The 24095-nt window shown below is 32.5% G+C and overlaps 2 long non-coding RNA genes across 2 annotated transcripts; both read right to left on the bottom strand.

Annotated features, from left to right (window-relative positions):
* Positions 1 to 145: 145 nt before the first annotated feature.
* LOC126689753 (uncharacterized) lies at positions 146 to 2402 on the bottom strand. The gene is made up of 2 exons (XR_007644597.1): positions 2272 to 2402; positions 146 to 333 (listed from the first exon to the last, which is right to left on the bottom strand). It is a non-coding gene; the product is annotated as an uncharacterized LOC126689753 (long non-coding RNA).
* Positions 2403 to 6332: 3930 nt separating this feature from the next.
* LOC126689176 (uncharacterized) lies at positions 6333 to 7439 on the bottom strand. Its single transcript, XR_007644441.1, has 3 exons — positions 7056 to 7439; positions 6553 to 6898; positions 6333 to 6376 (listed from the first exon to the last, which is right to left on the bottom strand). It is a non-coding gene; the product is annotated as an uncharacterized LOC126689176 (long non-coding RNA).
* Positions 7440 to 24095: the final 16656 nt, after the last annotated feature.

The raw sequence follows: 24095 nt of genomic DNA, 5'->3' as shown, positions 1-24095 counted from the left end.
AATTTTATGTATGACAGTTATCATTTTTTGTCTATTCGTAAAATGTAGTATTTTTAATCCTAAAATTTAGTCATTTACTACACATCCATAACATAAGTAAATAAAAGCTTAATTTGAAAATTTTATGGCAAAAGATACACGTTAATTGTATACAAAAGAAATATAGTTTCTATTACAAAAGAAATTTTTTTACAACAGTTTCTTAGATAACAACCACTTTATGTGAGGTTTAATACATATAATAATTCTTGTAAAGTCTCTCACCCGAACTTATCTAATATTCCATTCCAATGACTCCTCAATGCAATCCAAAAAGTTTGTGCGTACGTGAACCTGAGAGAGATAAAAGAATTAGGGTTAAACCAAGTATTTTTTTTTTTTAAACTTTAATTAACCAACCAACGTTTGAAGGTATATGTTGTTAAAGATAATAGCTTAAGTTTGTTAGAGTTTGTGTTTGAAATATTTAAATTAAAAAAGAAATAGAAAATTCTTCTCCCAAAAAAAAAAAAAAAAAAAAGAATAAAGCAAACATTTGAATAAAATAGTAGTTATCCGAAAATGTTGGTAGTGATAATCATCAATACCACGTATGAGTCAATAATGTTAAACGTTTTTTTTTTTTTATGGTTATAATTGTTTTTAACAAAAAATTATCTACCACGTTTTTATTTTGAAAAAAAAAAAAAAAACCCACTTTTGTAAAAGAAAAAAAAAAAAAAAAACTCTGGCCGACCCTTTTTTTTTTCTATTTGTATATTATCATTGATTCATTATCATGGCTATGTAGAATGTGTATCTTTAGATATATCTAGAAGAAGAAGAAGATGAAAAGGAAGGAGGATATAACATGAAACTTAAATAAAATAAAATAAAAACTGGATAAGCAAAAGAAGTTAAAGAGAAGTTAAAATTTTTAAATTTGATAGTAAAGCAGTTTCTTAGGAGTAAAACATGGGAGTAGGAATTCAAACAATTTGTTAGGAGTAAAATGTGGGAGTGGAATTCAAACGTGTTAAGGTTTTTTTTTTTTTTTTTTTGAATTTGAAAAGAAAAAGGGTCGGCCATAGTTTTTTTTTTTTTTACAAAACGTAGGATTTTTTTTTTTTTTTTATACAACGTGGCTTTTTTTTGTTTTTAGTCACCACCAACATTTCAAAATTAAATTAAAAAAAAAAAAAGTAAAGCAGTTTCTTAGGAGTAAAACATGGGAGAGTGGAATTCAAACAATTTGTTAGGAGTAAAATGTGGGAGTGGAATTCAAACGTGTTAAGGTTTTTTTTTTTTTTTTTTTTTTTTTTGAATTTGAAAAGAAAAAGGGTCGGCCATAGTTTTTTTTTTTTACAAAACGTAGGATTTTTTTTTTTTTTTTTTTATACAACGTGGCTTTTTTTTTGTTTTTAGTCACCACCAACATTTCAAAATTAAATTAAAAAAAAAAAAAAAAGTAAAGCAGTTTCTTAGGAGTAAAACATGGGAGAGTGAAATTCAAACAATTTGTTAGGAGTAAAATGTGGGAGTGGAATTCAAACGTGTTAAGGGTTTTTTTTTTTTTTTTTTTGAATTTGAAAAGAAAAAGGGTCGGCCATAGTTTTTTTTTTTTACAAAACGTAGGATTTTTTTTTTTTTATACAACGTGGCTTTTTTTTTGTTTTAGTCACCACCAACATTTCAAAATTAAATTAAAAAAAAAAAGAAAAAAAAAAAAAGTAAAGCAGTTTCTTAGGAGTAAAACATGGGAGAGTGAAATTCAAACAATTTGTTAGGAGTAAAATGTGGGAGTGGAATTCAAACGTGTTAAGGGTTTTTTTTTTTTTTTTTGAATTTGAAAAGAAAAAGGGTCGGCCATAGTTTTTTTTTTTTTACAAAACGTAGGATTTTTTTTTTTTTTTTATACAACGTGGCTTTTTTTTGTTTTTAGTCACCACCAATATTTCAAAATTAAATTAAAAAAAGAAAGAAAAAAGAAAGAAAGAAAGAGTTAACGTGATACATATATATATAAAAAAAAAAGCAAAAAAAAGTAGAACTCAAATTTAGTGCAAATGCAGTTAGAAATAGATAATTGTGGTTAACCTTTTGATAAAATGAAAAACCTTTTTTTTTTTTTTTTTAAGAAATAATAAAATTAAAAACCTAATAAGAGAGTGATGGACATTGTTGACCTTATTTTTTTTTAAAAAAAACTCACTATCTATTCATGAGGTGATCATGGTTATAATTTCTTAAAATGTAAACAAAGGCTATTAAAAGAGGTAAGGGAAGTCATACTGTTTAACTGTTGGAGAATGATTTTGAATACTTCTTTTGTAGCATAAGACAACCCTGTCTTTGGATCACAATACCTACAACATGAAATGACAATTCATTAAGAAGTACAATGGTGGAGTATATGAAGGAACCATTTATTTCAAAATTTCATTTTAAAATAAAGAAGAAGGGGAAAAAAAAAAAAAGAGTTAACGTGATACATATAAGAAAAAAAAAAAAGTAGAACTTAAAGAAAGTGAATCATAAACAAAAGAAAAGAAAACAAAGAGGAACTTGCAAAAGATAGAACCTGAAAATTTGTTGAAGCCTCTGACAGTAAATATTTTTAATATGAAGAAAAAGAGAAGATGATGTAGAGCTAAACTAAATGTCTTTAATTTGAAGAAGAATGAGAGAGAGAAAGTGAGATAGAAACTGTAAAGCGTACGTGAGTTTGTGGTTTTAAAGTGTAGGAGATTTAATTTACATATCTATCCTCGGTGGTTGAAAACTTGTAAATGGGTATGATGAGGGTATCTTAGGCATGAAAAATGTGGAATCCAAACAGGGGAAGCCCCTTAAATAGTAGTATAGATATAGGGGTATTTTGAGAGTTTTAGTAAAAAAGTTATTAAATCTAATTCTATTCTTTCCCATTCTCTCCCAATTTCGGGGGGAATGAAAATTTGAGGTTTTAAGGGAATAGAGAGGAATGAGTGTTCCCTCCTACCCATTCCATTCCCTATTACTTAAACTCCCAAACAAGTCCATTCCCTATTACTTAAACTCCCAAACAAGTCCATTCCCTGTATTAAAACTCCCAAATAAGGGAAGAGAAGAATATTCTAATATTATTCTTTTCATTCATTTCCATTATATTCTATTCCTTCCTCCCAAACGAGGCCTTAATGAGAGACGACCACATCATCCACTAATTAAATAAAATGTGGATATTAAAACTCACTATCACTTGTCATTGTATATATATAAAATAAAAAAAAACATGTCCAGTTAAAAAAAGTACTGAAGGTAAACCAAATCATTTTTATATTGTTTATTTCATTTTTGGTTTATTTCACCTAGGTAGGTGTGAAATTTTTTATGGTGTTTATTTCCTTTTTGGTTTCTTTCCGGTTTCCATGCTTTACTTGCATTTTGTACTTGATATTTTATTGTTTAATTATTTCTTCGGTTATTTACCAAAAAAGGAAAAAAGATTTCTTCAATTAAGAGAAGAAAAAAAAGAATATTAGGAATTATATCTTATTCAAAATGATATCATCATCTCATAATTATATACTTTATGCCCTATAACGTGATCATTCGAATCAATTCAAAGAGGGACACATATTCGTTGATTTAATTAAGTTGCTTGTTTGCACCTGTTGTTAGGTTTTGAGACTCTAACCTGGATTGTTTATTACGTCCCTAACTCTATCTCTATACTCTCAAGATAAGAAAAGTAAAGCACGAACCAAATTCATAACGAGGAAGAAAAATATGTATATTTTTTTTAACAGAAAAGCGGTAGAGGAAGGGAAAAAAAAAAAGATATCATGACGTAAGTTTGTTAATTATTCCTTGCATCATAGGTTTTGTTTGTGACTTTGTTGTTTCTTTTATTAAATTCCTATAATTTTTTATCTTTCTTTTAGAGGATTAATAGTTTTTCATTTTATTATAAAACCTCTCTCACTATATTTATACTATTTAATTTGTATTATTAGCTTATTCTATTTGTGATTCAAGAATTATGCTTTTACATGTGAATGTGTGATTTATAAATTTACATTGAAAATTGTTTTATTTTGGATTAAATGTTTTTTATTTGAAAAATGACTAAAAACAATTTTTTTAATACTTGTGTAAGCCATTTGAAAGTTGTTTAAATGACTTTAGTTATTTTCAGTAAATTTTGGTAATCTTTACAAATTTAACACCTTAATTTGCATTTTAATTAATTATAACATCATCATGGTTCGATTGACCTCAAAATTCTTGAACCTCTCATTCTTCTAGTTCTTCAAATAACAGGTTTTCAAATTTTAGTATTATGTATAATCGTTGCATGCAACATCCCTCTCATGTGAGGGAGTTCAACACTTATGTGTGATTTCAATGATTTTTTTTTTTTTGAGAATCGATTTCAATGATTATTTAAGTTTACTAAGTTATCAGTAGCACCTTACGTGTATTTTCAAACTATCCCTCCAAAATCTATCTAATTATAAAAAAAAAATACATAAATAAAAGCCTATCACTTAAGGTCATGCAAGTATGGACAAAAATGGGTGTGAGTTCTTTCCTTTTGTCAATCAAGCAATGCTGCTTATACAATAATTTTTCATTTGGGCAGTCCACTAATAATATTTTTTTTTACCTACAATTGACAGCATGTCATCTAAGTGGGTGTGAAATTGTGAGTTTCAATTAACTCAATTGATAAAGTTTCTGACAATTGAATAAGAGGTTTGATGTTCAATTTTCGCCTATATTAAAAACCGATTGATGTCTTAATTTGATGATAAAGAGCACAATTATCAGAAGCAGACACCTTATGTTGAAACTTTATAAAAATAAATAAATAAAAAAGGTATGTGTAAAATTTATTTTTGTGATGTTTATTTCATTTTTGGTATGTTTCACCTAGGTAGGTATGAAATTTTTTGTGTTGTTTATTTCCTTTTTTGTTTCTTTCCACATTTCGCTTGCATTTTGTACTTGATGTTTTATGGACAAAGTTTAGCTACAAAATTGGTTGTAGTTTAAGGTTATAACCTTACTCAATATCTTTTTATTGAAGGTGAATTTTGAAAAATTTACCATTGGATTATATCTTCTTTTTATATCTTTCATGCTTGCAAAATTTCTAAAAAATTAAAGATCAATAGCTATGTCATCAATAAATTGTTTAAATTGCAAGTTTTTGTAGTTTAAAATTATGCATAAGATATAAGCTTATAGATGATATAATAAATAATATCCGATTGATATAAAATTTGACATGTGTATTAAGAGTATAAAGAACATACAATTTAACAATTAGATTTTCAAAATATGTAGTAATATTTATTTTATTGAATAAGGTTGTAGCCTTAAATTACAATCAATTTTGTAGCTAAACTTTGTCCATATTTTATTATCCAGTTATTTCTTAAATTATTTACCCCCAAAAAAAATTCTTCAATTGTGAGAAGAAAAAAAAAAGAAAAAAAACATTTGGAATTATATCTTATTTAAAATAATATCATCATCTCATAATTATATATTACTGCTGTGAGGGTAAGCAGGCCGAGTAAATGAGTTGGGCCATGGGCCGCACTCGAGGATACCCAGGAACCCGAGGATGGTCATAACATGATCATTTGAATCAATTTAGAGGGACACATATTCTTTGAATAAAGTTTATTGTTTGCACCTTTGGTTAGGTTTGAGACTCTAACTTGGATCATTATGTCCCTAACTCTTATCTCTTGACTCGAAATGGGAGCATACTTGACTTTTGCTGTTATCCTTATCTTAACTTTTGTTGTCATCCTTATCTTATCATATCATAGGTATAGTCAATAGTCCTCTAACTCGTCCTATGCTCTCAAAATAAGAAAAGTAAAGTGTGAACCAAAATCATAATGAGGAAGAAAAAGATATCATGATGTAATTTTATTATTCCTTGCATAGTAGGTTTTGTATGTTGACTTTGTTGTTTCTTTTATTAAATTCCTATAAGTTTATCTTTCTTTTAGAGGATTGATAGTTTTTCATTTTATTATAAAATCTCTCTCACTGTATTTATACCATTAGACTTGTATTATTAGCTGATTTTATTTGTATTAGTAAAACTGAGTCTTATACAAGAACTAGTAAAAAAAAAAGTTAAAAAGTGAAAATAAAAAAGTAAGATTAGTAAAAAAAATATTTTGAGAGAGAGGGGGATTAATTGCAATTGTACCGGATCTTAATCCAAATCTCAACTATTGAATATAAAAAATGAGTAAAAGTAAAAAAATTAAATAAATATTGTGAGAGAGTGGAGGTTAATTATACGGTGCAATTGCATACCAAATCTCAATCCAAAATTGAGAGAACAATAGTTCACACTTAAGCATTATAGCTAGGGAACATAATTCTGCAATTTAATGCCACGTATGACAAAAATAAGTTAGATAACTAGCTCCCTTTTCTTTTTTTTAAAACAGAAATTAGTATAAGAACTAGTTTCTTTGTAAGAACAGAAACACAAAGTAAAAAATTTAAACTTTGGCCAATACCAATAAGCAGGTTTCACAGTGACATAGGATATACCAAAATATGCCGAAAGGTGGCCTAGAGCAATAGCAACTCTGCACCCAGGACCCAGGTCGTGATGTCCTTATGCCATGCTAGAAATTAATTTTCTTCTTTATAAAAGGCCTTCCTTCCACCTAATTAGAGAGCTACCCATATGCCTCTTTTGCTTCCAAACTAAAATTTTCCTCCTAGCCACTCATAATTACAACTTGCACCCAACACAAAACGCTTCCAAACTAAAATTTTCCTCCTAAACACTCATAATTACAACTTGCACCCAATACAAAACACTAATAGGCATGGAGAATAGGCTTACTCTGAATGAGTCTGTCAGCACCACACTAACATGAACCCAAAACCCCTAATAATCAGAACACAAAGCCATAAGAAGTTTGGTGAACCCAAAACCCCTAATAATCAGAACACAAAGCCATAAGAAGTTTGGAGAAAAAGGTATCTCAATGAAGCATTTCAACAAACACTTTTTGTGCCACTAAAAGAGGAAATAAAGTTGGTACCTTGCAAGTGCAGAAATGTTGCCAACGTTGCAATGGTGGTGATGCTGAACAGAAAGAGATAAAAGATTGAGGAAAATGAAAAGCTTCTTCAGTTTTTAGTTTTACCTTCACCAACCCGCCCAATTTTCAAATTAAAATTTGAATTTGCACAGAGGGTTAACGCAGCGGGGCCAATGGCTGTTAAGTGTGGAGCTGTGTTGAGAAGATGTGGCAAGTAAGCTGATCTCAGCTATGTTTAATGATGTGGTTTTTTTCTATTGGCTAGGACAACAAGATCAGCAAGCTGACCTCGTAGTCTCGGACTACTCAATAATTTCCCTAGATTTTAAATGGTTTGGTATTTGGTTAATATATTGGATGCCATCTATAATTTTGATAAGGCTAATTTATAATGTTGTAGGTTTTATATGACTTTACTCATTATATACTACACATCAATACTTCGGCACTTATTTTGTAGTGGTCAAACCTAAATCAGATGTTTTGGATGTTTGTGACATCCAAAACCGAACAGGTATAAATATTGCCATACCAAGTTTAAATGAAGTTGAATTAAGGGATTTGTATATTTGTGGTGCTTTTACAGGAGATGAAATTACTGTTCTTGGACAATAGTGGGGTTCTTCACATCTTCCTATTAGAAGGATCGGAAGATAGTTTTTGCCGGATTGTGCTTTGTTAGAGTTAATCTTTCTTAATAACCGGTAGGCTTAAGGCTTTGTTAGAGCTAATCTTCAACCTAGCTTCTGCTTGTCAAACTTCTTTTGCTGTCTACATATTGCATTGCCTTCTATTATGTGTAGTGCATTTTCTTAGTTTCCTCCAATATTTCAATAATTTTACAACAAAAAAATTGTAATATTTGGTATTCTATTTTATAAACAAATTAGAAAGACAATAAAAGAGGTGTAATAATTTGATCGTACTATATGTGTTTATAAATTTGAAAATTGCATAATATTGTGACTGATATAGATAAGCTAGTTTCATGCTTACTAAAAAAAAATGCAAATATCATCTTGGTAACTAAAAATATAAATATCATTCAATAATTATTTTTAGGGTAAACTATATATTTGATCTCTAACCTTTAAGTTATATGTCAATTTGGTTATTAACTTTTCAAATGTGTCAAATTAGTCTTTGACCTTTTGGTATTGTGTCAAAATGCTCATGACCGTTAGGTAATAAATGAAAAATTCCGACGTGGCTAACTATTAAAATAAAATAAAACAAGGGAAATGCTAACGAGTGCTCTTAGGGCACTCGTTAGCATGACCCATAAAACAATACCATTGCCACGAAGACTATTATTGGGATTGTCAAGTCAACATAAGCTTTAATTAAAATAATACCATTGCAGACTAGATAGATCAATATCCAAAAAGAAATGGATAAAATTTAAAAATAAAGAAATTAAGAAAGAAGTATTGAGTTCTGTATTAATTAAAAAGAGACCGTGGGAGAAGCACTAACATAACTAGTTCCAGGATTTGGCATACACGACATTACCAAATTTATGTTAAAAGGCAATTCATCTACACACACATGAAAGGCATAACAAAAAAAGCCACAACACCTAAAATTTGGAACGCTCAGAAATTTTGTAGGTATAGGTCCAGAGAATAAATTGTTCTCCACATTCCTACATAGCAAGCAAGAATTTGTGAGTTGTTGTAGGCAGCACATAGTTCCTCCTTGACCAAATTTTGAAACACAAATATTGCTAAGAAACAATATTATCAAATATTTAAAAACAAAAATGAAAAATCAAAGAGGATGAAAGAAGGGTACAGATCTTGCAGGTTGCAAGAGAAGATCTTGCAAAACATCAATGTCTAGAGATATGTCCAGAGTCCAGGCATCTTGATTGATGCCTAAGGCAATACAACAGAATCAAAGGGCCGGAAAAGACCATCAAGAAAGATAGAGAGGAACAAACTTTAGAAGTATCGAGTACATAAGAATTCAAATCACAAAAGTAAATTATTTCTGTCAACATACAATTATGGAATATTCTTCCTCGATACATCTCTTGAGTATATTTCATGATCAAAATATAAAAGACTGAATCCAAACTATATAATATATATAAAAATAATCATTTAAATTCCTCTAATATAAATAATTGTTGTATAACTATATATTGTATAATTAATATATATGTATTTATTCTATTAGTTAATTCAATGAACTAAAACTATAATGTACATGCAAACTTTATTGATGTGTAAGCCTAAATAAAGAAAATTTCAAAGAATGTGCTACATGGTAAAACCTCATGCTCTCTCACATGAAATCTCTATTTTTATAAATAGGTCTCTGCTTTTATATATTTGCTTATATATATATATAGATTTTGGATAGCATAACACCCTAAAGATGCTCTATATAACAGTCCTTGTTGTTTTCTTATTCAGGCATATTATATGAGTTAACAATTGCTAAGTGCTTTTGTAGATGTCTCCATGCATAGGGGAGAGGTACAAATGCACAGAATGAAAGGAGGCATAATGTTTTGACCTTTGTGTAGACTGAAGAATGCCATATTATACATCCCACGAGACCGCAGTCCAATTCATTCAGCTGCATAAACCAGAACGTAAGTTTGAGATTTTACCGCTAATGAGCAATTGTGGATCTGTAGATGTTTGGTTACTTTGTGCTTAGGAGATTCTTTGCTGCAGAATAACTATTCTCTTTTCCTTGTCTATATGTTCTGTTGATTAGCAAGCATATGTAGAGCCTATATTAACATGCAGACAAAGCATAGATATGTTTGAATTTGGACCAAAAACAGAAAGAAAATAAAGTAAAAGGTACAGCATTGCAGTTTTGATGCATTTCTCACCGTCTGCATTCAAGCAAGTGCATTTAGATTAGCGTTTTACTGAAAGTTGAAAGGCTCCTTGTTCTATACAAAAAGTTGGCAAAAGTATAATTAGACCTTGAAAAATAAGGTTTTAATTTTTTATTATTTCTACGTAAGAAAATAAGATATATATATAAAAAAATAATAATAATAAAAAATAAAAAATAAAAAACCAAAATTGCCTTACAATAAGTTTGGGAAATGCTTATTTATTTCTAGTAGCTTAAAAGATATAGTTTTGATAAATTTTATGTTAAATATGTTACAAAATATTAAAAGGTAGTTTATTTTGAAAAAGCTAAAATGTAGATTATTTGCAAACCAAAAAAAAAAAAAAAAAAAAAATCTGTCAAGCTTATTGATATCAAATATTTTTTTGACAATTCCCAAAGGGCACTGAGAGTGGCTCATTGATACCAAATAATTTTTATTTTTTATTTATCTGACCGATCACTTTTATTCTTCTGTACGTACATTTTGCAAAATCTGTCAAGTGTGTAAAAAGTCTTTGAGAAATGGCTAGGGATATTCATTAGTTGCAGGTAATATGCTCCAGTGAGGAAGTATCTTTTTTAATGAAGAAATGACCCTACTATTTATTCAATTTATCAGTTATCACATTGTAAGATTAATATGCATGTTAGGCTGAAGATATATTTTACTATTTATCACATCTTTTATATTTAATGTGGACGTTTGCTGTGTAGTACAGAAGAATGTGGACGTTTGCAAAATCCCCTTAATCCCAAATGTCAAGACTTAGATTTTAGAATAATTTTTGAAAGTCCGCCTGTGGACGTTTTTGTTTTCTTTGCACAAGACAATAATGGTCTGTGCTTTAACAGACTGTGTGCTGTTTCTGCTGCTTCTTCTTAGTTTATGTTATTATCTCTTTCACCAAAAAAAAAAAAAAAAAAAATTTTACTATTTATCCAACTTATCAAATTGGCGTTATTTATGATGATGTTTTTATTATTATTATTATTATTATTATTTAAATATGTGTTTTGCTGTTATATTTTTTTGGTTTTCCATCGCAAAGTCTATCACGAATTCAGAAATTGAAAACTGTATATTTCATCTTTTGTGTTGCTGGATGCTTCTCTGCTCTTGCCACTAGCCTTGGTAACTTCATCCTTACTTAGATTCTGATACTCCCCCTCAAGAGCAGCAGGTGCATGTATATTAATCATCCCCATTTTACAACTAAGAATGGAAAATTGATTATAATTCAAAGCTTTAGTGAGCAGATCGGCCAACTGACAATTTGATCTAACATGATTCAACTTAATCACCTTTTCCAACACCTTATTCTTAACCACATGACAGTCTATTTCTATATGTTTTGTCCTCTCATGGAAGACTGGATTGGAACCAATGTGCAATGCAGCTTGGCTGTCACAGAACAATAAGGCCTCCTTGTCATGATTCACACCAATATCTTTGAGAAAATACAGAATCCACACTATCTCACATGTTGCTACCACCATGGACCTGTATTCAGCCTCAGCTGATGATCTTGACACTGTTGACTGCTTCTTGGATTTCCAAGATACTAAAGAATCACCAATGAAGATGCTATAGCCAGTCACGGATCTCCTAGTGTCAGGACATGCAGCCCAATCTGCATCTGCAAATCCTTTCAAATGCAAGTCTGTGTTGGAAGAAAACATAAGTCCTTTGCCCGGTTCACCTTTCAAATACTGCAACACTCTATGTGCTGCATCCAAATGTGGTCTCTTTGGCTTGGACATAAACTGACTGAGTTTATGGATAGCAAATGTGATGTCAGGTCTTGTGATTGTTAAGTACAAGAGCCTGCCCACAAGCCTTCTGTAATGACTGGGATCTTTAAGTTCTTCTCCTTCAAACTTGCTAAGTCTTAAGTTGTGCTCCATAGGGGTCTTAGCACACTTACAGCCCAGTAGACCAGCATCATTGAGCAGCTCAAGGGTGTATTTCCGTTGACAAAGGGCAATTCCTTTGTCTGATCTTGCAACTTCCAAACCAAGGAAATATTTCAAATTACCCAAATCCTTAAGCTTGAACTTATCATCCAGCATGATTTTAAACTTGTCCACTTCAGCCTTGTCATTGCAAGCTATCAAAACATCATCTACATAGACTAAGAGAATCATGAAAATGTTGTCATGTCTTCTAGTAAATAAAGAGTAGTCAGCCTTGGATTGAATGAAACCAAGCTGAATTAGAGTGTTTGAAAACTTGGCAAACCATTGCCTAGAAGCTTGCTTGAGACCATAAATGGATTTGTTGAGCTTACAAACAACCTCCCCCTGGCTGTGAAACCCCTGTGGAAGAGCCATATACACCTCTTCATCCAAATCTCCATGAAGAAAAGCATTATTTACATCCAATTGACTAAGAGACCAACCCTTAATGGCAGCAACAGCAAGAAGAACCTTGACAGACATCATTTTAGCTACTAGAGAGAAGGTTTCAAAGTAATCAATGCCTTCCTTTTGGGTGAAGCCCTTAGCCACCAACCTAGCTTTGTATCTCTCAATGGTTCCATCAGCCTTATACTTGATTTTGTACACCCATTTGCAGCCAATGGACCTCTTACCAGGAGGTAAGGGTGTCAAGGTCCAAGTATGGTTAGCCTCAAGTGCTGCTATCTCAGCTGCCATGGCAGCTTGCCATTGGGGATCAGAGACAGCTTGATAGTAAAACTGAGGTTCAATAAGTGAAGAAATGGCACAACAGAAGGTCTTATAGGAAGAAGAAAGATGTTGATATGACACATGAGAAGAAAGTGGGTGAGATGTACCTGACTGGGAAGAAGACAAGGGTTGGACAGAAGTGACATTATTGCAGTGGAACTCCTGTAAGTATGAAGGTCTTTTAATGGATCTAGTAGACTTTCTAAGGGGAATAGGATCTGCAATAGGATCAAGGGGAGCTTCTGGGACATCATCAAGTAAGTCATTATCAATATTATGATGAACTTGAGTGATAGAATGAGGAGAAAAGGCAGAAGTGGCAGGTTGAAACAGAAAAGCCTCATCATGTAAGGGAGGAATAGGTGAAGCACATGGCAAGGGCAAAGAATTGAGAGGAATGGAACTATTGGAAGAAGACACAAAAGGGAATACAGATTCATGAAAGATAACATCCCTGGATACAAATACAACATGAGAATCAAGGTCATAAAGCTTATAACCTTTGACATTACATGGGTAGCCAAGGAAAACACATTTTCTTGCCCTTGGTGAAAATTTGTTTCTGGTATGAACAATGGTAGAGGCAAAACACAGGCAGCCAAAGACTTTGAGATGATTGTACTTAGGGGGCTTATGAAATAAGAGCTCAAAAGGTGTTTTATCATGTAGCAAGGGAGAAGGAAGCCTATTGACGAGGTATGCAGCAGTCAAAACACAATCACCCCAAAAAGACAAGGGAACTTGGGATTGAATCTGTAAAGCCCTAGCAATGGAGAGTAGATGCTGGTGTTTTCTCTCTACAACAGAGTTTTGTTGTGGGGTATAGACACAACTAGTTTGATGGATAATGCCATGTGAACTAAGGAAATCAGTCATGGAAAACTCTTTGGCATTGTCAGTCCTAATGGCTTTAATGTGTTGACTAAATTGTGTAACAATCATAGCATAAAAGGATTGAAATAAAGGTCTGACATCAGATTTGGATTTCATAAGAAAAAGCCAAGTGGCTCGGGTTGCATCATCCACAATGGTCAAGAAATATTTGTGGCCATCCAAAGTAGATACTAAATAAGGTCCCCAAACATCCATATGAACTAAATCAAAGGCACATGCACAGATTTTATTATTGAAAGGAAATGGTAATCGTTTAAGCTTGGCCATAGGACAAATATGACAAGTCTTATTACAAAGAAATTGTAAAGAAGGAAGACTAGGACCTAAAGCTTTAAGCTTCATATCTAAAGGATGTCCTAATCTGGCATGCCAAAGAGAGGATGATGCAGAACGTGCAGAAGTTGCTGCAGAAAAAGGAGGAAAAGAGGCAGTGGACTTATGACTGCTGAAGTAATCAGCAAGGGAAGAAGGAGGAATGTGTTGGAGACTATCACACTGCAACAAATACAAGCCATCAATAGCCTTGCCCATCCCAATCGTTTTCCAAGGTAAAAGGTCCTGAATAAAACAGTAATTGGAGAGGAAAACAAGGCAATAAGGCTGAGATAATGTGAGTGTACTAATAGATAATAGATTGAAACTAAATGAGGGAACACAAAGAACATTAGTAAGTGTAAGTGAAGGGGAAAGAAAAACAGTGCCAACATGAGTGACTTGAGCTGATTCCCCATTAGGCAAGTGGACCAAGGATTGTATAGTAGTAGTGATTGAAGTCAATAGATCAACTGAGCAAACAAAATGGTTAGTAGCCCCAGTATCTAACACCCATGTCCATTGATCATAGATTCTTCTATTCACTACTTGTGCAGAGAAGACACTATGAGATAGGTCAATACCTGACATTGGAGCAGTGATAGATGTAGAAGATGATGCTACATTTGCCATTGAAGCATCCCTGACTGGAGCAGAAGGTAGAGTGGATGAAGTGGAAGCCCCAAATAAAGCATGAAGTTGCTGATACTGTTCAGGAGTGAAAACAGACTGATGATGCATTGGTGAAGCAATTGGAGCAGGAGCAACTAGCATATCTGAAGACACTTGATGAGCCATAAACGGCTTGTTCTTGAACTTGAAACCTGGTGGAAAACCATGCTTTCTATAGCATTTGTCCACTGTATGACCAGTCTTGCCACAATGTGTGCAAGTTGGTCTTTCCTTTCCTTTCCTTTCCCAACAGCACCACCAAGAAATGAACCAAGATGTTCATTGGTCAATTTAGCAGCTAAAGCAGTAGAATCAACCTTGACAAAATCTGAATTAGGTACTGATCTTTGTGTCTCTTCTTGAATTAGCAAAGAGTACACCTTACTAAGGGATGGAATTGGATCCATAAGCAGAACTTGAGATCGAACTTGGGAGAAAGAATCATTCAATCCCATGAGAAATTTCATGACAGATTCTCTCATTTGTAAATCAGTGAGTTTCTTGTTGACATTGCAAATGCATTTACCACATGTGCAAGTAGGAAATGGACTGAGGCTCTGTAATTGATCCCAAAACACCTTTAGTTGAGTAAAGAAGTCAGTGATAGACAATTCACCTTGATGAAGCTCAGCTATGTCCTTTTGAAGATTAAAAACTCTAGGTCCATTCGTTTGAGCAAAACGATTCTTCAAGTCATTCCAAATTTCTAGGGCAGTATCTTCATAAATGATGCTTGATTGGAGCTTTGGTGATACTGAATTGGTTAGCCATGTCCCAACCATATTATCACATCTTATCCATGCTTGCACATTCGAAGGAGTTGATACCAATGGTGATGAAAGAGTCAAGGTTCCATCAATAAACCCTAGTTTGTTCTTGGTGAGTAAAGCTTTTCTAACTGCACGAGCCCAAGCTGCATAATTTTCACCACCTAACAATGGCTGTGTAACGAGGACTAGACTTGGATTCTCTGCATGATGTAAAAATAGAGGGTTATCCATAGGGTTGTCCATTGAAGAAGAAGATGGATTCACAGATGTGGAAGCATCTGTAGAATCATTTGTATTTGTAGCAGAAGTCATAGATGACAATTGGCGATTGAAGAATCAACCTCAATTTCCAGAAGACAAAAATTTTCTCAAGAACAGAGAGAAATTTTCTCGGAAAATTGAGAAAGACAAGAAAGAGAAATGCAAAAAAAATCCTATAGGAATTTAGGAATTTTGCTCTGATACCATATCACGAATTCAGAAATTGAAAACTGTATATTTCATCTTTTGTGTTGCTGGATGCTTCTCTACTCTTGCCACTAGTCTTGGTAACTTCATCCTTACTTAGATTCTGATAAAGTCTTCTATCTTCCTCTTATAGGTTTGGTTGGATTTTAATTTGAGTTAATACTTTTTTTTTTTCAAATAAGAAGTTCAGTTTATATAAAAACACAATCTACATGTCTATGAATACAACATCTCCCTCTTATAGGTTTGCTGGTTGTGTTTTTTTTTTTCAAATAGAAATTTCAATATACTAATTGTTTGAGTAATAAATTATTATAAAGTCTATTTTTTATTACTTTGTTTCATTTTAATTTTTGTTAAGAAAACATTGTAATTTTATATATGATGAGTCTATGATAACATTGTAAAACTCAAACACTGAATGCTATTTCTTCTGCTGGAGTGGTAATTTCCAAGTTCCAAAATCCAAGAATCTGTTTTGTATTTGTAATTCACTGCATTTAAAGATAACAAGTCGATTTTGTTAGTGTAGTCAGTGAGCCGTCTGGAGTTAGGAAGACAATCTCAATCTGCACCCACAGAGAGGTAATAACAAAGAAAAGCAGACCTGTATCCTCTTGAGAGAAAGGCTTCATGTCAATTCCAAAATGTAAAAGAAAGGTTGTCTTAGCCAGCCAATCTACACCCACAGGTAATTTGTATCATCTGGTACGTAGTTTGTAGCATTAGATGATGTAACTTGAATTAAACTAGGGAACATAAGACATGCAAAGTATCCTTCTCTATGTGGTACTATATATCCTTTATGTTCAAATAAACAGAAGCCATTATGAAAACAGATGAAAACTGGAGCTTCAAATTTTCCTTGTGATGAATTTAGTCTAAATGCCCGTTGCCATGGAGGGTCGAGTGGAGTGATCGTCACTGCAAAGTGCGGTTAAAGGTACCATATTGGCTGGTGGGTGTAGTTGGTGAGGTTATTATTAGATACTAGTCGCAGACCCGCGCGTTGCACGTGATAATTTTTTAGAAAAAAAAAAAAAAACTATTTTAGTCCCTAGACTTTATAAAGAGTTTTTTTTTTTTTTTTTTTTTTAATAGTTTTATCATATTTATCATAATCTTGTCTATAACATTTTTTTACCATTATCATATATTTATTGATTGATGATTTGCATAACATAGACATTAAATAAGAGGTAGAACTATTCATTAATTTTGTTAGGTTCTAAATGTTTAGAACAATTGGCAAATCGTGAACACAAACTTGTCTAAATATAGATCTTAGAGTCTATAGGTATTATTAGACAATGCTCAAGGTGATTCAAGTCAAGATTCAAGAACATACAAGCTGCAGGAAGAAGATTTAATAATCTGTCTGGTTCGATCGATCGAAAGATAGGCTCGATCGATCGAAAGTCGTATATGTAGAATTTTTAATTAAACCCAAACAGTAGTTCAAGTCCATTAAGGATTAGGGTTTCTAATCTACTTCTCCCAGTATATAAAGGAAACCCTAAGCACATTTTTATGTGGCTTTTCAGAGAGAAAAAAGTGTGCCTCTTTTGTATTTAGGGTTTTGTTCCTAAAAAGCTCTCTTATGTCTTCTACCGGTGCTATTCCTTGAAGAATCTCAAGATCCGGTATTGTAGAAGTTGCTGCCTTCTCTAGTCATCAAAGGTGCTGATGATCTAAACCTTCAAGTAGGGCTGTCCATCCAATCCGAAGACCCGATCCACCCGAAGATTCCGACCATATCCGACCCGAAAACCGGCCGACCCGATCAAGTCACCGGTCGGAACCGACTCCGGCGGGTTGGTCTCGGTTTTCCTCCCCAAAACCTGAAAAAACCCGATCCGACCGATATACTAAGATTTCCATCAAAAAATTTCCAGAATCCGGCGAAAGTTTCCAAATTCCGGCGATATTTTCCATATTCCGGCGATATTTTCCATATTCCGGCACAAATTTCTAGATTCCGGCGTTAAATTTCCAGATTTCGACGTCAAATTTCTAGATTCCGGCAACAAACTTTTATATTTCGGCGACTTATCAAGTAGATCTAGTGATATTTCGTCCAAATCTAGTGAAATCTCACCGGATCTAGCGAGATCTCACCAGATCCGGTTAGATCTCCGCCGGATTTGGCGTTTTTCTCCTAAAATCAACTATTTTGGCTGGTTTTTTCACCGTGGACGATTCCGACCGAACCGACCGTGTTTCCGGCGCAAAACCGACCGCACTGATTCGACTCCCTCGCCGGTCGGCGGCGGGTCAGGATTTTCTCAACCCGATTCTATCGGGTCGGTCTCGGGTTGGGCACAAACCCGACCCGAACCGACCCGTGGACACCCCTACCTTCAAGGGTGGTCTTGGAGTCACAAACAGGAGAGTTTGTGTTGCTAAACCTTTGAGTGGGATCTCAAAATCACAAACGGGAGTGTTTGTGTTTTGCAAAAGCCAAAGAAAGAAGGAGTCCATGGATTCGGAGCTTGCACGTGGTCGTGTTAGTAAGTTCTACTGGTGGGTAGCAATAAGAAGTTGAGCGTGGGGGCTTGTAAGTCTTATTGTATGAATTTCGATTCTTTCTAGTGGATTTGCTTTTTTACCTTGAGGATAGCTAGGTTAAATCCTCCCTAGGTTTTTTACCAGTTTGGTTTTCCTGGATTATCATATCGTTGTGTTTTTATTTTCCGCTGCAATACATTGATATGATATATTTGTGTTAACCTAGATTTGTTAATTTGACTAAGTAATCACTTGGCTAATTTCCTAGGTTAATCTGATTGTGGTTTTAAGGGGTCTAAAAACTAACAAATTTTTTTTTTAAATCATCGTGTATGAAGATTATGATTATATATATATATATATATACACGTATATATATAAAATTTCCCTAGTTAGAGTTTGATTAGTTTTAAGTTTAAATTTTGTATTATTATATTTAATTGTTGATTTTATTGCACTATAAAGTTTTCAATGTCCTCTGTATAACCATCTCCATTTTATTTTTTACTCCTCTTGACCACCTTTTTATTTTCCAAATAACGGTTATTAATTGACATTTGATTTCATTTCTTTTTTTCTTCCTTCATTTATTCTTTATTACTTTGTATGTTCCCTTACTAGTTGTAAATTTTATGGTTATCAATAAGAAATAGATATCATGGATGGCTTAATTAGTTATAGATGTAGTTATGTTAGTGGTATGTCAAAGGGTTTTTTTTTTTTTTTTTTTTTTTTCCTTTTCTGAATTTTCAAGGAAATATGAAAGACATTTCTCTAGTTTGGTCTCAATCAATTAAGATATCTATAATATATTAATGGAAGTAATAATGAGCCTTAATTTTTTTTAATGTATGAAGTGGTTAGGTTAGTGGTATGTCAAAGGTTTTATAAAAAAAAATTTAAAAATAATTCCAAGGAAATGTAAAAGGCCTTTTTTGAAAAAAGAAATTGTGACCTTTTGAATTGTAAAAATATGATTGTTTTAATACCTTGTATATAAATTTTATTATTAAGTTATAAACATCTAAATTAAAGTAGATGAATATATAAAATATGCATGGATATATATATATTTTTTATTCATGAATCATTATTTCATTGTTTACTTATAAATATCTAAATTAAAGTTTTTTTTTTTTGAAAAAAAAAATCTAAATTAAAATAGATGAATATGTAAAAGAAAAATTATATGAAAAGTTAAAACTATCCAAGATGAACGTTTAACCACTTGTAGATGTGTGCTTTTGGAAGACTAAAAGTATACACAATTGCTTTTAGTTGGAAATATGTAACTATGCAAATATTGTTGCAAGTGGTTCCATCATTTGCAAATCATCACGTTTGGTGACCTTACAAAACAGATATTTCATTTTGCAAAAAACTTTACATGAACTCCTCTTTTGTGACAACCTTTTTTTCTTTTTTTTTTTTGCCGAAACAACTTAAGAATATTAAGACTTAAGTTAACATGTGGTAGTTGTAAAACACGTCAGTGATATGAAAAATAGAAAGATTTAAATATTTAAAAAACATTTTTAATAGATTGTAATATAAAACATTTTTTTCTCTATATTTTATGTAACTTTTCCCATAAGATCAATATTGTTGGCATCCTTTAAAGATGATACATAATATTTTTGAGAAGAAGAAGAAAAAGCAGAGACAATGCTAACACATAATATAAAATCATTAAGTTTGCGTGATTTAAATTTGTGGCAAAAAAATATTAATGTATCTATGATAAAAGTTTTTATCTAAATGATATAGTAGTTCACATTTTTTTAGACCTAATTCAAAAACTTCATTCTCAATAGCCTTTAAGTCTACAAATTGCTCAATCTATGGGCCTAGACACATTCAAAGGGTGCTAGCTAAATTATAAATTATATGACCCTTTATCACACAAATATATTGATTCCCCCAATGTATGGTAAAGAAAGGTAGGTTTGAGTTGAATAAAATAAGATGAGAGGAAAAAAGAGTAAAAATAAAATATATAGTAATAAACATCAAATTATCCAAGTCATTCTATGTAATATAATAACATTATAGTATTATATACTATATGTATAATGCAGTAATATAAAAGATAACAACTTAAAACACAAAACTAAATTACATCAACCCAAAGTAGAATTCTAATTAACACAAAATTTCATCAACCTAAAGAATTGATGCAATAAAAATAAAAAAATCAAACAAAAAATGAAAAACAAATTGAGAGAGAGAGAGGTAACCTTTTTTGTGTGAGAAAACTATACATAGAATGAAAAGGAAAATGTCAAATTTATAGTAAGATGTTGAGAATAATAAGAGTCAAAATAAAAGAAGATAAAAAGGTAGAGAAAGAATGATATTAAGGTAGAAAGTATGGGGAGATAAAGAGGTAAAAGGGAAGGAGAGTTTTGGAAAATTAATAATAAAAATAATGGTTAAAAGATATTTTAATTTTTAATTAATGGAGTTTTTAAGTCACCTTAAATGAGAAATTTTTAAAAAATATATATATATAAGAAAAATTGGAAACAAAAAATGATGACATGGCTGCTGATGTGGCTTAACGTGAGCTTAGCAACATTAAATGCTACGCTTCAGCTTTTAGTAATATATAGATTTGGAAAGTATACTTTTTCTCTTTCACATATGGATGGATTCCACCCACCATAGAGCTCACCCTCATACGAGAGGAAGGTAGTATACTCCTAAACTATTTAATAAATTTTCTAATAAATTTTCCTAGTTTGATGGCTTTGCTACTATTGGGTATGTCTACAAGGACCAGATTTGACACTAACATAAACTCCATTGATTCCATCCCGCCTACGTTGTTGTTGACTTGTTTTTTATTTTTGAGTTAAGTTTGTTATTATTGACTTGCTGTTATTGACTTTTTAAATTCCAAGACCTACAAGGATTTGGATTTAAAGTCAAAAAGAGGAAAAGCAAGGTAGACTATAATCTATATATATATATAAAACCGAAGCCGTAGAAGCTCCCACAATTTTCCACATCATCATTATTTTTAAATATCAGCATTATAAAATAAAAATTCTGATTTTAATAACTATTTCTCCCCGATACTCCTTCTCCTTCCTTATAAAAACCCAATCAACTCTTTCTCCTCCCATCTTCCTCTATATCACAAGCGCAGCACAATCCAAAACCAAATCAAAACAGTAAACGAAAGCACAAAACCAAAGCACAAACCCAAACCAAAAGTTTCTCCAAAAAAAAAAAAAAAACCCCAAAATAATCCCATCTCCCTCTTCGTCATCTTCCTCCTTATTCTATCCACCCAGAAACTCCATTAAAACACCTCTAAAATTCCAACGACCCAAAAACTCTATTAAAACACCTCTGAAATTCCAACCACCCAGAAACACCCACTAACAGCAAAACCCATGGCCATCCATGGCTACCCACGGCCACCCATGACCCCACGCCGGTCTGAAGCCACCCACGCCAATCTGAAACCACCCACGCCGATCTGAAGCCCACCTGAAGCCCACCCACCCAAAGCCGATCTGAAGCCCACCCACCTAAAGCCGATCTTGAGAAGAGAGAGGCTTCACCGTGAGTTGTGAGAGGAAGAGAGTAGAGAGTGTGAGAGAAAGAGATGAGAAAAAAGAAAAAAAGAAAAAAAGAAAAAAAGAGAGAGGCTTCATCGTGAGCCATGAAAGGAAGAGAGTAGAGAGTGTGAGAGAAAGAGATGAGAAAAAAAGAAGAAAATAAGAAGAGAGAGGTCAGAGGAGTCTGAACAGAGAGAAAGAGAAACAGTGAGAGAGAGATGACATTTATGACACCATCACATGCCTTATTATTCACAAAACTGCCATTACAATATTTTATAAAAATATTTCTTTTAAATAAATAATCAAATAATCATTTTTAAATATTTTAGCTTAATAATAACAGTAAATAAATTCTGACATAAAAAAAAAGTAGTAAACAAATGACTTTATTTCAATTTAGGAAAAAAAAAAAACTTATTTCAGCCCAAAAATAGTAGAAGTAATAACCATATTATTATTGTCTAAAGTCTAACTGCAATGCACAAAAAAAATTGCATAGGTGATAGCTTCAACTCTTCATTCATTGTTGTTTTTTTTTTTTTTTTTTAATAAAAAAATTTAAGTAATAGCTTAAATTCTTCATTCATTATTGGAATTTTTTTCATAATCAATAGTTTTCCCGTGCATCGCACGGGTTAGCGATTAGTTAATATAATTTACAAGCCTGAGGAACACAAACTGCTGTCCCTGAGAAACTCTAATCATCATGACAATTCTTTTTGAGGATCAAAACGCTGCTTTAATGGAAGATATTCTTTTTTAGGATGACGACTCTACTTTCATGGAAGATTTGAACGAACTTGATGATGACGATGAAGAAGAAGAACAACAACTCTCAAGCCCAAGCGTTGAATCTCTATCTTTTTCCTGCGAAAAAGGGTTCGAAGATATTACATCCAAAGTTGAAAATATCTTGTCTCTTGGCCTCTAACAAGTACCGAAACAAATTCCCAGAACTTGAATCTATTGTTCAAGACCCTATTGATTACGCTCAAGCCGTTAAGAAGATCGGTAACGAAAAAGATATGAGTTTAATCGATTTCCAAGGTAATGGCTTAAACTTATCCCAGCCATTCTAATTGTAGTTTCAATATATAACCGCCTCAATAAACAGTGGAAAACCACTTTTTCGAAGAAAGATTTAGGTGGGGTTTGGATAAACGTCTGGCGTTGGCGCTTTGAGTTTTGCGTTTTTTTTTTTTTTTGGCACGCGTTTAAGGAGATAGTGCGGCTACTGTTCATGTACTATTCATGAACAGTAGCCACACTATTTGACTTTTCAACCCTTTTCAGCACATTAGTGGGTCCCGTGAACAGTGCACGGGACTCACAAATCTCACTTTTCAGCAACTTTTTCATTAAAAATGGGTCTCACGATACTATTCACACATTTAAAAATTATTTTGCTACAGTGTTTTCAGTTTTCAGTTTCAGCAAAATAAGTTCCATCAAAATGGACCCTTAACGGAGACAATTCGTGTCTGTGATTGTCTTATTGCTCTTGATTCGTTGAGGAAAAGGATATTAGGATTTTTGGAAACTAGAATGGGATATTTTGTTGGAAAAGTTTCAAATTAAATTAGGAAAAATAAATTAAGGAATAACAGCTGGGTCATTTAAGACCCAAACTGACTTCACGTGAGGGTAGGTGAGTATTAAACTCTCCCCTTTGTCATTAGATCATTTAGTCCACCAATTTCTCTCATCTATTCCTTATTTCACCTTAAAACATGCTCTTTCCTTTGCCTCAACACAATCCCAAATACCAGCAATCAACCTTTAATTCTATAGCTATGAAAGGAAAGTTTAAAAGGAGAAATTTATGGGGACATTTATCACGGCAAATTTCCAAATGTTGGGGACATATTTTTATGTAATTGACATATCCTTTGACAAAACACACTTTATTTGTATTTGGGTAAATCTAAGTAGGTTCAAGATGATCATTACAAGTGGTTAAATTGAAGACATGAAGATTAATCAAGAATTGCTCAAGAAAAGTGCAATCTGCAGGTCTCGATACCTCCTCGACAGAAGCTCGATCTGTCAAGATTCATTAAAGCTTGGCAGATTCCTCGATCGATCGAGCTTACGGGTTTTCAGGTAATAGCCAGCAATGTTTTTATTCTAAAAGGCTATTTGTTTATAGGTTTGTATAATCCTTATTGGACTAGGAAAACCCAAGGTTTGTGTAAACCTTTGTATAATCCTTATTGGACTAGGAAAACCCAAGGTTTGTGTAAACCTATTTGGAATGGGAGAGCCCATTAAGCTCCTATTTAAAGGAGGTG

Source organism: Quercus robur, chromosome 6, assembly GCF_932294415.1.
Source record: "Quercus robur chromosome 6, dhQueRobu3.1, whole genome shotgun sequence".
In the NCBI taxonomy this organism is placed as follows: domain Eukaryota; kingdom Viridiplantae; phylum Streptophyta; class Magnoliopsida; order Fagales; family Fagaceae; genus Quercus; species Quercus robur.
This window is presented reverse-complemented; position numbering and strand designations above follow the sequence as displayed.